At 49.3% G+C, this 17354-nt stretch overlaps 1 pseudogene; it reads left to right on the forward strand.

Annotated features, from left to right (window-relative positions):
• Positions 1 to 7609: 7609 nt before the first annotated feature.
• On the forward strand, positions 7610 to 12978 carry LOC121553200 (annotated as a pseudogene).
• The last annotated feature ends 4376 nt before the right edge of the window (positions 12979 to 17354 follow it).

Below are 17354 nucleotides of genomic sequence, written 5' to 3' on the forward strand. Positions count from 1 at the left end.
CAGAGGAAGACCGAGGAAGACAGAGGAAGACAGAGGAAAACCGAGGAAAGTAGAGTATGACTGAAGAAGACAGATGAAGACGGAGCAAGACAGAGGAAGGCAGAGGAAGGCAGAGGAAGACAGAGGAAGACAGAGGAAGACAGTGGAAGGTAGAGGAAGGCAGTGGAAGGCAGAGGAAGACAGAGGAAGACAGAGGAAAACAGAGGAAGGCAGAGTAAGACAGAGGAAGGCAGATGAAGGCAGAGGAAGACAGTGGAAGACAGAGGAAGACAGAGGAAGACAGATTAAGACAAAAGAAGACAGAGGAAGACAGAGGAAGACAGTGGAAGGTAGAGGAAGGCAGTGGAAGGCAGAGGAAGACAGAGGAAGACAGAGGAAAACAGAGGAAGGCAGAGTAAGACAGAGGAAGGCAGATGAAGGCAGAGGAAGACAGTGGAAGACAGAGGAAGACAGAGGAAGACAGATTAAGACAAAAGAAGACAGAGGAAGACAGAGGAAGGCATTGGAAGACAGAGGAAGGCATAGGAAGACAGAGGAAGGCAGAGGAAGACAGAGGAAGACAGAAGAAGACAGAGGAAGACAGAAGAAGACAGAGGAAGACAGAGGAAGACAGTGGAAGACAGAGGAAGACGGAGGAAGACAGATTAAGACAAAATAAGAAGAGGAAGACAGAGGAAGACAGAGGAAAGGAAGAGGAAGGCAGAGGAAGAATGAGGACGACAGTGGAAGACAGAGGAAGACAGAGGGAGACAAAGGAAAACAGAGGAAGACAAAAGAAGGCAGAGGAAGTCAGAGGAAGACAGAGGAAGGCAGAGGAAGGCAGAGGAAGACAGAGGAAGACAGAGGAAGACAGAGGAAGACAGAGGAAGGCAGAGGAAGACAGAGGAAGGCAGAGGAAGACAGAGGAAGAACGAGGAAGGCAGAGGAAGGCAGAGGAAGGCAGAGGAAGACCGAGGAAGATAGAGGAAGACAGAGGAAAACAGAGGAAAGTAGAGTATGACCGAGGAAGACAGATGAAGACGGAGGAAGACAGAGGAAGACAGAGAAGACAGAAGAAGACAGAGGAAGATAGAGGAAGACAGAGGAAGGCAGAGGAAGACAGAGGAAGGCAGAGGAAGACAGGGGAAGGCAGAGGAAGGCAGAGGAAGGCAGAGGAAGACAGAGGAAGGCAGAGGAAGACAGAGGAAGACAGAGAAGACAGAGGAAGACAGAGGAAGGCAGAGGAAGGCAGAGGAAGACTGAGGAAGACAGTGGAAGACAGAGGAAGACCGAGGAAGACAGAGGAAAACAGAGGAAGACAAAAGAAGACAGAGGAAGACAGAGGAAGGCAGAAGAATACAGATGAAGGCAGAGGAAGGCAGAGGAAGTCAGAGGAAGACAGAGGAAGGCAGAGGAAAACAGAGGAAGACAGAGGAAGACAGAAGAAGACAAAGGAAGACGGAGGAAGACAGAGGAAGACAGAGGAAGACAGAGGAAGACAGAGGAAGACATAGGAAGGCAGAGGAAGACAGAGGAAGACATAGGAAGGCAGATGAAGGCAGAGAAAGGCAGAGGAAGACGGTGGAAGACAGAGGAAGACGGAGGAAGACAGATTAAGACAAAAGAAGACAGAGGAAGACAGAGGAAAACAGAGGAAAGTAGAGGATGACCGAGGAAGACAGATGAAGACAGAGGAAGACAGAGGAAGACAGAGGAAGACAGAGGAAGACAGAGGAAGGCAGAGGAAGACAGAGGAAGGCAGAAGAAGGCATAGGAAGACAGAGGAAGACAGAGGAAGAATGAGGAAGGCAGAGGAAGGCAGAGGAAGGCAGAGGAAGGCAGAGGAAGGCAGAGGAAAACAGAGGAATGAAGAGGAAGGCATAGGAAGGCAGAGGAAGGCAGAGGAAGGCAGAGGAAGACAAAGATAGACAGAGGAAGGCAGAGGAAGGCAGAGGAAGACAGAGGAAGACAGAGGAAGACAGAGGAAGGCAGAGGAAGACAGAGGAAGACAGAAAAGACAGAGGAAGACAGAGGAAAACAGAGGAAGACAGAGGAAGACAGAAGAAGACAGAGGAAGACAGAGGATGGCAGAGGAAGAGAGAGGAAGGCAGAGGAAGACCGAGGAAGACAGCGGAAGACAGAGGAAGACAGAGGAAAACAGAGGAAAGTAGAGTATGACCGAGGAAGACAGAGGAAGACAGAGGAAAACAGAGGAAAGTAGAGTATGACCGAGGAAGACAGATGAAGATGGAGTAAGACAGAGGAAGACAGAGGAAGACAGAGGAAGGCAGAGGAAGGCAGATGAAGACAGAGGAAGACAGATGAAGACAGTGGAAGGCAGAGGAAGGCAGTGGAAGGCAGAGGAAGACAGAGGAAGGCAGAAGAAGGCATAGGAAGACAGAGGAAGACCGAGGAAGAAAGAGGAAGACAGAGGAAAACAGAGGAAAGTAGAGTATGACCGAGGAAGACAGATGAAGACGGAGGAAGGCAGAGGAAGACAGGGGAAGGCAGAGGAAGGCAGAGGAAGGCAGAGGAAGGCAGAGGAAGACAGAGGAAGACAGATGAAGACAGTGGAAGGCAGAAGAAGGCAGTGGAAGGCAGAGGAATACAGATTAAGACAAAAGAAGGCAGAGGAAGACAGAGGAAGACAGAGGAAGACAGAGGAAGACAGAGGAAGGCAGAGGAAGACAGAGGAAGAACGAAGAAGACCGAGGATGACAGAGGAAGAACGAGGAAGACCAAGAAAGACAGTGGAAGACAGAGGAAGACGGAGGAAGACAGATTAAGACAAAATAAGACAGAGGAAGACAGAGGAAGACAGAGGAAAGGAAGAGGAAGGCAGAGGAAGACAGAGGAAGACAGAGGAAGGCAGAGGAAGACAGAGGAAGGCAGAAGAAGGCATAGGAAGACAGAGGAAGACAGAGGAAGAATGAGGAAGGCAGAGGAAGGCAGAGGAAGGCAGAGGAAGGCAGAGGAAGGCAGAGGAAAACAGAGGAATGAAGAGGAAGGCAGAGGAAGGCGGAGGAAGGCAGAGGAAGGCAGAGGAAGACAAAGATAGACAGAGGAAGGCAGAGGAAGGCAGAGGAAGACAGAGGAAGACAGAGGAAGACAGAGGAAGGCAGAGGAAGACAGAGGAAGACAGAAAAGACAGAGGAAGACAGAGGAAAACAGAGGAAGACAGAGGAAGACAGAAGAAGACAGAGGAAGACAGAGGATGGCAGAGGAAGAGAGAGGAAGGCAGAGGAAGACCGAGGAAGACAGCGGAAGACAGAGGAAGACAGAGGAAAACAGAGGAAAGTAGAGTATGACCGAGGAAGACAGAGGAAGACAGAGGAAAACAGAGGAAAGTAGAGTATGACCGAGGAAGACAGATGAAGATGGAATAAGACAGAGGAAGACAAAAGAAGACAGAGGAAGACAGAGGAAGGCAGAGGGAGGCAGAGGAAGACAGAGGAAGACAGAGGAAGACAGAGGAAGACAGAGGAAGACAGAGGAAGACAGTGGAAGACAGAGGAAGGCAGAGGAAGACAGAGGAAGGCAGAGGAAGAGAGAGGAATGCAGAGGAAGACAGAGGAAGGCAGAGGAAGAGAGAGGAAGGCAGAGGAAGACAGAGGAAAGCAGAGGAAGACAGAGGAAGGCAGAGGAAGGCAGAGGAAAACAGAGGAAGACAGAGGAAGACAGTGGAAGACAGAGGAAGGCAGAGGAAGACAGAGGAAGACCAAGGAAGGCAGAGGAAGACAGAAGAAGAACGAGGAAGATCGAGGATGACCGAGGAAGAATGAGGAAGACCGACGAAGAACGAGGAAGACAGAGGAAAACAGAGGAAAGTAGAGGATGACCGAGGAAGACGGATGAAGACGGAGGAAGACAGAGGAAGACAGAGGAAGAGAGAGGAAGAGAGAGGAAGGCAGAGGAAGATGGAGTAAGACAGAGGAAGACAAAAGAAGACAGAGGAAGGCAGAGGGAGGCAGAGGAAGACAGAGGAAGACAGAGGAAGACAGAGGAAGACAGAGGAAGACAGAGGAAGACAGAGGAAGACAGAGGAAGGCAGAGGAAGAGAGAGGAATGCAGAGGAAGACAGAGGAAGGCAGAGGAAGAGAGAGGAAGGCAGAGGAAGACAGAGGAAAGCAGAGGAAGACAGAGGAAGGCAGAGGAAGGCAGAGGAAAACAGAGGAAGACAGAGGAAGACAGTGGAAGACAGAGGAAGGCAGAGGAAGACAGAGGAAGACCAAGGAAGGCAGAGGAAGACAGAAGAAGAACGAGGAAGATCGAGGATGACCGAGGAAGAATGAGGAAGACCGAGGAAGAACGAGGAAAGAGGAAAACAGAGGAAAGTAGACGATGACCGAGGAAGACGGATGAAGACGGAGGAAGACAGAGGAAGACAGAGGAAGAGAGAGGAAGGCAGAGGAAGGCAGAGGAAGGCAGAGGAAAACAGAGGAAGACAGAGGAAGACAGTGGAAGACAGAGGAAGGCAGAGGAAGACAGAGGAAGGCAGAGGAAGAGAGAGGAATGCAGAGGAAGACAGAGGAAGGCAGAGGAAGAGAGAGGAAGGCAGAGGAAGACAGAGGAAGACAGTGGAAGACAAAGGAAGGCAGAGGAAGACAGAGGAAGACCAAGGAAGGCAGAGGAAGACAGAAGAAGAACGAGGAAGATCGAGGATGACCGAGGAAGAATGAGGAAGACCGACGAAGAACGAGGAAGACAGAGGAAAACAGAGGAAAGTAGAGGATGACCGAGGAAGACGGATGAAGACGGAGGAAGACAGAGGAAGACAGAGGAAGAGAGAGGAAGAGAGAGGAAGGCAGAGGAAGATGGAGTAAGACAGAGGAAGACAAAAGAAGACAGAGGAAGGCAGAGGGAGGCAGAGGAAGACAGAGGAAGACAGAGGAAGACAGAGGAAGACAGAGGAAGACAGAGGAAGACAGAGGAAGGCAGAGGAAGAGAGAGGAATGCAGAGGAAGACAGAGGAAGGCAGAGGAAGAGAGAGGAAGGCAGAGGAAGACAGAGGAAAGCAGAGGAAGACAGAGGAAGGCAGAGGAAGGCAGAGGAAAACAGAGGAAGACAGAGGAAGACAGTGGAAGACAGAGGAAGGCAGAGGAAGACAGAGGAAGACCAAGGAAGGCAGAGGAAGACAGAAGAAGAACGAGGAAGATCGAGGATGACCGAGGAAGAATGAGGAAGACCGAGGAAGAACGAGGAAAGAGGAAAACTGAGGAAAGTAGACGATGACCGAGGAAGACGGATGAAGACGGAGGAAGACAGAGGAAGACAGAGGAAGAGAGAGGAAGGCAGAGGAAGGCAGAGGAAGGCAGAGGAAACAGAGGAAGACAAAGATAGACAGAGGAAGGCAGAGGAAGGCAGAGGAAGACAGAGGAAGACAGAGGAAGACAGAGGAAGGCAGAGGAAGACAGAGGAAGACAGAAAAGACAGAGGAAGACAGAGGAAAACAGAGGAAGACAGAGGAAGACAGAAGAAGACAGAGGAAGACAGAGGATGGCAGAGGAAGAGAGAGGAAGGCAGAGGAAGACCGAGGAAGACAGCGGAAGACAGAGGAAGACAGAGGAAAACAGAGGAAAGTAGAGTATGACCGAGGAAGACAGAGGAAGACAGAGGAAAACAGAGGAAAGTAGAGTATGACCGAGGAAGACAGATGAAGATGGAGTAAGACAGAGGAAGACAAAAGAAGACAGAGGAAGACAGAGGAAGGCAGAGGGAGGCAGAGGAAGACAGAGGAAGACAGAGGAAGACAGAGGAAGACAGAGGAAGACAGAGGAAGACAGTGGAAGACAGAGGAAGGCAGAGGAAGACAGAGGAAGGCAGAGGAAGAGAGAGGAATGCAGAGGAAGACAGAGGAAGGCAGAGGAAGAGAGAGGAAGGCAGAGGAAGACAGAGGAAAGCAGAGGAAGACAGAGGAAGGCAGAGGAAGGCAGAGGAAAACAGAGGAAGACAGAGGGAAGACAGTGGAAGACAGAGGAAGGCAGAGGAAGACAGAGGAAGACCAAGGAAGGCAGAGGAAGACAGAAGAAGAACGAGGAAGATCGAGGATGACTGAGGAAGAATGAGGAAGACCGACGAAGAACGAGGAAGACAGAGGAAAACAGAGGAAAGTAGAGGATGACCGAGGAAGACGGATGAAGACGGAGGAAGACAGAGGAAGACAGAGGAAGAGAGAGGAAGAGAGAGGAAGGCAGAGGAAGATGGAGTAAGACAGAGGAAGACAAAAGAAGACAGAGGAAGGCAGAGGGAGGCAGAGGAAGACAGAGGAAGACAAAGGAAGACAGAGGAAGACAGAGGAAGACAGAGGAAGACAGAGGAAGACAGAGGAAGGCAGAGGAAGAGAGAGGAATGCAGAGGAAGACAGAGGAAGGCAGAGGAAGAGAGAGGAAGGCAGAGGAAGACAGAGGAAAGCAGAGGAAGACAGAGGAAGGCAGAGGAAGGCAGAGGAAAACAGAGGAAGACAGAGGAAGACAGTGGAAGACAGAGGAAGGCAGAGGAAGACAGAGGAAGACCAAGGAAGGCAGAGGAAGACAGAAGAAGAACGAGGAAGATCGAGGATGACCGAGGAAGAATGAGGAAGACCGAGGAAGAACGAGGAAAGAGGAAAACAGAGGAAAGTAGACGATGACCGAGGAAGACGGATGAAGACGGAGGAAGACAGAGGAAGACAGAGGAAGAGAGAGGAAGGCAGAGGAAGGCAGAGGAATGCAGAGGAAGACAGACGAAGACAGAGGAAGAAAGTGGGAGGCAGAGGAAGGCAGTGGAAGGCAGAGGAAGACCGAGGAAGACAGAGGAAAACAGAGGAAAGTAGAGAATGACAGAGGAAGACAGATGAAGACGGAGGAAGACCGAGGATGGCAGACGAAGGCAGTGGGAGACTGAGGAAGACTGAGGAAGACGGAGGAAGACAGAGGAAGACAAAAGAAGCAGCAAAACCCCACTAGAACTAGTGTTGTTGCTTCACGACACAGCAGGTTGTGAGCCAGTTAAAGGGAAACACACAGGCAGGCAGCAACAAAACTGTGTGACTAACTTGCCTACCAAAACTACACTGCATTGGTCTGGTGTCACTTAACCCGGCCAAATAGAAAACAAAGTACAGTATGCTGTAACGTTAGCTATAATGTGATGGTGCCAATATTTCCCATTCACTTAGGATTGAGGCCTAAAAACTAAATGAGATATACAGAAAATATGTATTGTGTAATTCAGCTCAACTAAGGCTGATTTTAGATATTAAATAATCTGAGAAACTTTTATCTTAGGGTGAATTTACCCTTTAATTAACTCTTTAACATCAGTTTGATTGAACAGTGTTGCTCATACTCAACCCCAATTTTATGCAACCGGGGGGCAATGCATGGCAGGTCTAGTATTTGTGTTTATTATTTTACCCTCTGTACTGCATACAGTGAGTTTCAAACACAGGTTCCCATGGCTGACACCTTGAAAACTCCACTGTTACATCATGGGGATCATGGGTTAATGTCTGGAAAACACATTGTGAGGAAAGTGTTCTTGTGAAACATGGGCATACAGAGTGGTCGATATATTGTCCCTCACTCTAACATGGTAGTTCAAAACACATCCACTGACTTTCCCATCCACTGTATAAATAGTAGACCCACATTCACTCAATACACTCTCTTTGGTGTTCTCTCTATATAGCTGAATAGACACACTTCCAAAATGGCTCCAGATATCAAGATGTATTTCTGCGTTTGGCTTGTTCTTGCACTAACAGGTAAATATCTTGTTGTAGAATGATGTGGTTCATACCAAACTGATTGTTTAGAAGTACTGTAAACTTTTGTTTTATAGCTGTCACAAATTATCTAACATACGCAATGTGAATATGAGATGCAATAATATTTGATCTGTTGGTAGTAGAATAGCTTGTCATGTTGTAATCATATTTTAAAGTAACTGTCCAATGAAAATCTAATTTTAAAAGCTCAAATTAACGTGTCCAATAATGTTGTTGACTCATAAAACCACTCAGTAAAACCCTATCTCAAACTTGTTTTTGAAACAGACTGTTTCAAAAAATGTTTTAGCGATTTTCTTGTGATGTGACCTCACATTGTTTGGCCGAGACAGGCCTTTCTGTGATTTGTTAAAGACCATATTATGCAAATGACCAGAAGCTTTATTTTCTCATCAATTTTTCGTCAGAGAGAAGGAGACTAGGGGAGACTTAGGCTCAGGGCCTCACTTAAAACTGGAGACTAGGGGAGACTTAGGCTCAGGGCCTCACTTAAAACTGGAGACTAGGGGAGACTTAGGCTCAGGGCCTCACTTAAAACTGGAGACTAGGGGAGACTTAGGCTCAGGGTCTCACTTAAAACTGGAGACTAGGGGAGACTTAGGCTCAGGGCCTCACTTAAAACTGGAGACTAGGGGAGACTTAGGCTCAGGGCCTCACTTAAAACTGGAGACTAGGGGAGACTAAGGCTCAGGGCCTCACTTAAAACTGGAGACTAGGGGAGACTTAGGCTCAGGGCCTCACTTAAAACTGGAGACCAGGGGAGACTTAGGCTCAGGAACTCACTTAAAACTGGAGACTAGGGGAGACTAAGGCTCAGGGCCTCACTTAAAACTGGAGACTAGGGGAGACTTAGGCTCAGGGCCTCACTTAAAACTGGAGACTAGGGGAGACTTAGGCTCAGGGCCTCACTTAAAACTGGAGACTAGGGGAGACTTAGGCTCAGGGCCTCACTTAAAACTGGAGACTAGGGGAGACTTAGGCTCAGGGCCTCACTTAAAACTGGAGACTAGGGGAGACTTAGGCTCAGGGCCTCACTTAAAACTGGAGACTAGGGGAAACTTAGGCTCAGGGCCTCACTTAAAACTGGAGACTAGGGGAGACTTAGGCTCAGGGCCTCACTTAAAACTGGAGACTAGGGGAGACTTAGGCTCAGGGCCTCACTTAAAACTGGAGACTAGGGGGAGACTTAGGCTCAGGGCCTCACTTAAAACTGGAGACTAGGGGGAGACTTAGGCTCAGGGCCTCACTTAAAACTGGAGACTAGGGGAGACTTAGGCTCAGGGCCTCACTTAAAACTGGAGACTAGGGGAGACTTAGGCTCAGGGCCTCACTTAAAACTGGAGACTAGGGGAGACTTAGGCTCAGGGCCTCACTTAAAACTGGAGACTAGGGGAGACTTTGGCTCAGGGCCTCACTTAAAACTGGAGACTAGGGGAGACTGAGGCCCAGGGCCTCACTTAAAACTGGAGACTAGGGGAGACTTAGGCTCAGGGCCTCACTTAAAACTGGAGACTAGGGGAGACTTAGGCTCAGGGCCTCACTTAAAACTGGAGACTAGGGGAGACTTAGGCTCAGGGCCTCACTTAAAACTGGAGACTAGGGGAGACTTAGGCTCAGGGCCTCACTTAAAACTGTGCATACATACCCCAAAATATCCGTGCACCAGTTTTCACACAAAAATGGGGATTTATAAAAACTGAACTTGACTTGAAAATATGCTCACCTTCCAGCAAACTTTAGACCACACTTATGCACAGGCAAGTAGGTTAGTATTTTGTGCAAATGGGGGATATACTGGACACGCTTGTTCATAACATTAAACAGGTTAATAACAAGATGCAATCATTTGCTGTTAGTGAGAAGAGAGAAAATCTATTTCATTTATCGTTGCATTTTAAAATAATTAGAAATAGGCATCTATTTCCTAGGCTATTATTTATTTCATTTCCATGATCATTGCATAATAAATTCCTCACCTTTTCTGTGATGGTTTCATACTCACCAGGTAGCTAGCATATAGTCCTACAACACGGATACCATTTGCCCCATCTCTTGTTTAATTGCACCCACTTCACAGTAGTAAATAGACAAGCTATTTCAAGTATTTTGCTCTAATCCATCCGATCCAGAGCGCAGATCCAGAGCGCAGTTTATTAACGGTGGAACAGACGGTCGTGGGCATTTTCATGCAGAGTTTTAATGCTTGTTAATGCGCACACAGTTTCAGGACGGGTCTGATTTGTAACGGGAAACATGCACCAAGTTTATACATTTCAATATTTTTGTATGTGCGCAGTCTTTTCAGAAATGAGCATGCAGATATTTAGTGTGAATTTTATAAATGAGGCCCCAGGAGTACAACAACTATCTCACCAGTCACTTTTTCAAATGATGTGGTTTGTAAGAGTTGGCTGTTAAGAAGCAGTTAGCCAGCATGCTAGCAATAGCAGCTAACTTAGATAGACGGCTAGCCAACAAGAACGCATGTCAAAGCAGAGCCTCCACACAACTTGGTTTACAAGCTGCAAAGGCAAGCCTGCATCAACTCTGAGTTGGTAGATAATTTGAATATCCAAGTGCATGCACATCTCATTGGCTGAACTGGCAAAATCAGCTGTTTTTGACAAGTAATTTTTTCATTACAGGCCAAGCAAGGGCACAGTCTCAGAGAAAATGTTCCTTTTTAACATCCTTAAACACTGCAATTTCTTATCCTGATGTTGACAGTAAAGAATTCTAGACAAAGGTTAACTTGCTAAATCACGAACCCGCTGTAATCAATATTTGCCGTGGTTCCGAACATGGCTTTGGGGGAAACAATCAAAATGACCTTTAGATGGGTTACCATGCTAAACTATATTTGTAACTGAAGTTTTGTTGGTCAGGCACAGGATTAGGATCTGCCCTGCCAGGTAAGAGCCACAGTGGAGGGAAGAACGACCCAGTGTTGCAGTATGTCGTGAACAACTCATTGAGAGAACATCCTGTCATGACCAAACTCAGACTGGTAAGCATGGACTGGGTTAGAGCCAGGGTTAGGGTTGTGGTTGTGGTTGTGGTTGAGGCTAGGGTTAGGGTTGAACCGGGATGAGGACATGAAACTAGGGCTAGGGTTGGACTGGTAAGACTGGACTGGGTTAGAGCCAGGGTTAGGGTTGGACTTGTAAGACTGGGGAGAACCAGGGTGTTTGTGGGATGAAAAGCAGGAATGTACTGTACATACAAACCAGATAGATACAGAGAGATACTGGTTTACTACAGAATCTTGAGAGTTAAATAGGCTACTATAACCACTAGAGGTCAGCACAGTAGCATACATACACTGTGATGAGAAGCTGCAGTCAGCAATATGGTGTATGGACATAGTTTGATTAGATTATGTAAAAAAAAAAAAAATGTTCATGTTGCAGAAAACCCTTGAGGACCCATGGAGCATCATGCTGGGTGCTAGTGAACAAGCACAACTGATGGCAAATCTGGCCAAACTGATCAATGACAGCAAAACCATTGAAATTGGTATGTAATGATAAAACAAGCTTAATCCTGAAAACATTTAATGTTACTATATTAATTGGAAGATATTTCATTGTGCCAATCTTTTCAACATTCACTAATTCTGAATGAACTGCCCTCATTATAATATCAGTGTAGACGTGCCTGCTACACTCATGGCCCTCAGCGTCTGTGAGAAGAGACTAATGTTCATGTTTTCCTCTCTCCAGGGATGTACACGGGGTACAACACCCTGAACATGGCCTTGGTTGTACCAGAGAATGGTCAAGTGGTAGCATGTGAAATAGACAACGAATATGTGGACATCGCTAAACCTTTCTTTAAAGAGGTCAGATCAACATTCCGCTTGCCATTCAGCTAGTTTACTTCCTCCAGCATTCCTCTAGACAGGAATTAGATCTGTTCATCCAGTATTCAACCCCAATACAACATCTCATCCCATTCAACCCCTTGGAATTCAGAAACATTGATTGTCTTCCCAAAAGCTTCCATACAGCATATTCAGTATCTAACATCTGTCAGTCAGACTTCACAAAGTGCTGTGGGTGGAGTAGTGAGGCCGTCTGCTCAGAATAAAATGTCTACTAAAGGTGCAAAGCCAAGCAGCAGAGAATCCCTACAATGAACTTAATACCCCCCTCCAAACCCCAACAGTAGAAATACTACTGTACACAACACAGGTCAACCATTGTGACAGAAAATGCTTGGTATCGTCTGCTTCAAACCATCTAAACTCGAAATCAAATCAAAATGTAATTTAAAGAAACATCTCAATGGACATAACAGTAAAGATGCCTAGACAATGAAAGACATGCAACTAACCACCCTTGTCATCCTTTCTCTTTTCTAGGCCGGAGTCGAGGATAAAATTAATGTCCGTCTTCAAATGTGTATAAAAACACTGGGTAGGTGACTGACTTTAAAGAACCCAAACACGATTCCATTGTGAAATGGGTCAATCATTTTCAATGTGATCTTTCTTTTGTCCTAGATGAGTTGATAGCTGCTGGGGGAAGCTGGCACCTATGACTTTGTGTTCATCGATGCGGATAAACGGAACTATGACAGATATTACGAGAAGTCTCTTGAGCTTGTGAGACAAGGGGGCATCATTGCCATCGATAATGTGAGTAGCCTATGCCCAAACTTTAATTCCTACAAGCGAGGAATTGTGATTTTGAATATGATTTGAATAATGCCAGCATGCAATCGATTTGATCTACTGAGCTAACTGAGGTAAAGATGCATGAAAAGATAGGCTTAAATAGAAAACACAGAGAAAGATGGCAACCTATCACCTCAGTCTGAGCCTCTCTCCTCACCTGTCTCCCCCTTCACCTCACTCCTCTAATCTGTCTATCTGATTACCCTTCCTTGACCTGTCTATCTGAACCCCCCCCCCCCACACACCTTCTCCCCCCAGGTACTGTGGAGTGGTAAAGTGGTGAACCCTGCTCCTGATGACCTGATCTCCCAGGCTCTGGACAAGCTCAACAAGAAACTCCACACAGACCAGAGGATCGATCTGAGCATGCTCACTGTGGGCGATGGACTCACCCTGGCCATCAAACGTTAACGACAACCCATGCTAACTCATGCTAACCCATGATGACTCATGCTTAACCCATGCTTACTCCAAACCCATTGTGATTTATTGGAGATTTATTGGAGATGTGGTGAACATGAAGGGCTGGAATAAATAAATTGTATTTACTGTATGAGTGAGATTCACTTTTTACTTGAAATTCGAAAGCATGTCAGCCTCTATCTCAGTAAGAGATAAATCACTACCTTTTACCCCCAGAGATTTTATTTGATTCAGGGTGGGACAAAAATAATTGTTATTAGATTTAAATTGAGTACAGGCTTAACTGAATGACAACAGACGCAGAATACCATATGGAATTTTATTGAATAGTTTGGTGTAGGCCTCGTATCAGAGTGTCACGGTTTCGGCCGAGGCTGCCTCTCTTCCTTGCTCGGGCAGGCTTCGGCGTTCGTCGTCTCCGGAATACTAGCTGCCACCGTTGCATGTTTCTATGTTCGTTTGCTTTTGTCTGATTGTTGTTACCCCTGTTATCGTTTAGTGTAATTAGTGTCCTATAAGTTCTCGTTGTGTTTGTCTAGTGTTGTGTGTGATTGTTTTTCACTGTCGTGCGTTTAGCTATTATATATACAGTTTGCTCGGTTGAGCTGCGCTCCATTTCTGTGTATTGGAGTATTTTGTCGCGCGTATTTTGTGCGCCCGCTTTATTTCGCCTGCGTGCGGAGTTTCTCGCCTCAGGGAATTTGTTTTCGTGCTGTGTTGTGTTTGCAACCAACTAAAGTCTTTTGGACTTACTTTGTGCGTCCTGCGCCTGATTCCACCACCACACCCACCTACAGCTACACTGACAGAATCACACACCATACTCGATGGAATCAGCAGGAGCCGCAGCAGCACAGGCGACGTTGGAGGACAGGGTCCGCGAACAGAATGACCAGATCCTGCGGATGGGGTCCGCACTGCAGGAGGTGATCACCACCATCCGAGGCTGGGAGACCCGAGGGACTCCTCCACCGCCATCCTCCCTGCCCGCACCATCGGCGAGTCAGCCCATTCCCGCTCCGGAACCCAGAGGAGTTCGACTCTCGCTCCCGAGGGCCTACGATGGGACCGCGGCCGGGTGTCAGGGATTCCTTCTCCAGGTGGAGCTTTACCTGGCCACCGTGCACCCGGCGCCCTCGGGACACGAGAGCGTGTCCGCCCTGATCTCCTGCCTTTCCGGGAAGGCGTTGGAATGGGCCAACGCAGAGTGGAGGAGAATCGACGCTAACACCATCACCTACGACGAAGTTCTCCCGCCGCTTCAGGGCGGTGTTTGACCATCCCCGGAGGGGAAAGCGGCGGGGAGCGTCTGGTCTGCCTCAGGCAGGGAGGAGGAGTGCCCAGGAGTTCGCCTTGGAGTTCCGTACCCTAGCGGCGGATGCAGGGTGGAATGAGCGGGCTCTCATCGATCACTACCGATGTAGTCTACGCGAGGACGTCCGTAGGGAGCTGGCCTGTAGGGACACCAGCCTCTCGTTCGACCAGTTGGTCGACATGTCCATCAGGCTGGATACCCCTGCTAGCTACCCGCGGACGTCCCGAGGGGGTCTGTCCATTTCACCCTCCAGCGCCTCCGAGCCGTGCCCCATGGAGCTCGGGGCGCTGGCGCTAGAGAGAGGAGGGGTCGGCTTACGAGGGGGTCCATCTCCTGCACCAACTGTGGTCGGGGAGGACACACCGCGGCTAGGTGCTGGGGATGGCCTCCTCGGGGAGAGGACGACAGGTCCCGCACTGGGGAGTCCTTCCAGGTGAGTAGGCGCCCCACTCACCCAGAGCTCTCTGTTGCACATTTCTGTATATCTGTGCGTTTTCCACAGGTAGCACCTCATTCCCAGCATATGGCGCTGGTAGATTCAGGCGCGGCTGGGAATTTTGTTGATAAGAAGTTTTGTTTAGCCTTAGGGATTCCCTTTCTCCCTGTTGACGTTCCCTTCCCCGTTCATGCCCTAGATAGCCGTCCGTTGGGTGCGGGCTTGATCAGGGAGGTCACTGCGCCACTTAGGATGTGTGCGCAGGGGGGTCATCAGGAGATGATCCAGCTATTTCTGATCGACTCGCCTGCGTATCCGGTGGTGCTGGGCATGCCCTGGTTGAGTACCCATAACCCATCTATTTCGTGGCAGGAGAGGGCTCTGATGGAGTGGTCTGCCCAGTGTGTGGGGTCGATGTTTAGGCGTTTCCGTAGGGGCTACCTCGGTGGAGAGTCCAAACCAGGTGCCCGCATTGCACGTTCCCCCTGAGTATGGGGATTTGGCTATTGTGTTCAGTAATTCGAGGCGACGCGGTTGCCTCCCCATAGGCAGGGAGATTGTGCGATAGACCTCCAGGCAGGAGCTGCGCTCCCACGGAGCCATGTGTATCCTCTGTCTCAGGAGGAGAAGAGAGCTATGGAGACGTACATAGACGAATCTCTGAGACAAGGATACATACGGCCCTCCACTTCCCCTGCGTCCCTCGAGTTTCTTTTTGTGAAGAAAAAGGATGGAGGATTACGCCCGTGCATTGATTACCGTGGTCTCAATCAGATCACGGTGAAGTACAGTTATCCACTCCCGCTGATTGCGACCATGACGGAGTCATTGCACGGGGCGCGTTTCTTCACTAAATTAGATCTCAGGAGCGCGTACAACTTGGTGCGCATTAGGGGGCGATGAATGGAAGACAGCCTTTAGTACCACCTCGGGCCATTACGAGTATCTTGTCATGCCATACGGGTTGATGAACGCTCCTTCAGTTTTCCAATCATTCGTGGATGAGATCTTCAGGGACATGCAGGGGCAGGGGGGGGGTCGTGTACATCGATGACATTCTCGTGTACTCGCCTACCCGAGTCGAGCATGTGGCCCTGGTGCGCCGAGTGTTGCGGAGACTGTTGGAGCACGACCTGTATGTCAAGGCAGAGAAGTGTCTGTTCTTCCAGGAGTCGGTCTCCTTTTTGGGTTATCAGTTGTCTGCGTCAGGGGTGAAGATGGAGGTAGACCGGGTGTCAGCCGTGCGTAATTGGCAAACGCCAACTACTGTGAAGGAGGTGCAGCAGTTTTTGGGGTTTGCGAATTATTACCGGAGGTTTATCCGGGGTTTTGGACAGGTGGCAGCTCCCATAACGTCTCTTTTGAAGGGGGGTCCGGTGCGTCTGCAGTGGTCAGCCGAGGCGGACAGGGCGTTTGGGAGGCTGAAGGACCTGTTTACCTCGGCCCGGTGCTGGCGCATCCGGATCCCTCTTTGCCATTTCAGGTAGAGGTGGACGCGTCAGAGGCCGGTATAGGAGCCGTGCTGTCGCAACGGTCCGGCGCGCCACCTAAACTCCGCCCCTGTGCTTTTTATTCCAAGAAGCTCAGTCCGGCGGAGCGAAACTATGACGTGGGGGACAGGGAGCTGTTAGCCGTGGTACAGGCCCTAAAGGTGTGGAGTCACTGGCTTGAGGGGGCTCAACACCCTTTCCTCATTTTGACGGACCACCGTAACCTGGAGTACATCCGGGCAGCGAGGAGGCTGAACCCTCGCCAGGCGAGGTGGAATATGTTTTTGACCCGGTTCACATTTAAGATCACGTACATCCCTGGGTCACAGAACGGTAAGGCAGACGCACTGTCTCGGCGGTATGACACGGAGGAGAGGTCCGTGGAGCCCACTCCCATACTGCCGGAGTCTTGTCTGGTGGCACCGGTAGTGTGGGAGGTCGATGCTGAACTCGAGCGGGCGTTACGCACCGACCCTAGTCCACCTCAATGCCCGGAGGGTCGAAAGCACGTTCCGCTCGAGGTTCGGGATCGATTGATCTATTGGGCTCACACGTCACCCTCCTCTGGACACCCTGGTATCGGCCGGACAGTGCACTGTCTTAGTACCAAGTACTGGTGGCCCACGTTGGCGAGGGATGTGAGGGTTTATGTTTCCTCCTGCTCGGTGTGCGCCCAGTGTAAGGCGCCTAGACATCTGCCTAGGGGTAAGTTACTACCCCTGCCCGTTCCACAACGACCATGGTCTCACCTCTCGGTGGATTTCCTCACTGACCTTCCTCCTTCACAGGGGAATACCACTATACTGGTCGTTGTGGACCGGTTTTCTAAGGCCTGTCGTTTGCTCCCTATGCCGGGCCTTCCTACTGCACTGCAAACCGCCGAAGCACTATTCACCCATGTGTTCCAGCACTACGGGGTACCCGAGGATATTGTGTCTGATCGAGGTCCCCAATTTACCTCCAGAGTATGGAGAGCTTTTATGGAGCGGTTGGGGGTCTCGGTGAGCCTCACCTCGGGTTACCACCCAGAGAGTAATGGGCAGGTGGAACGCGTGAACCAGGATGTGGGTAGGTTTCTTAGAACATACTGCCAGGACCGGCCGGAGGAGTGGGCAAGGTACGTTCCCTGGGCCGAGATGGCCCAGAATTCCCTACGCCATTCCTCCACTAACCTAACCCCTTTTCAATGTGTGTTAGGTTACCAGCCGGTTCTGGCACCTTGGCAGCAGAGCCAGATCGAGGCTCCTGCGGTGGATGAGTGGGCG

The sequence above is a fragment of the Coregonus clupeaformis genome, chromosome 37 (assembly GCF_020615455.1).
Source record: "Coregonus clupeaformis isolate EN_2021a chromosome 37, ASM2061545v1, whole genome shotgun sequence".
Lineage (NCBI taxonomy): Eukaryota > Metazoa > Chordata > Actinopteri > Salmoniformes > Salmonidae > Coregonus > Coregonus clupeaformis.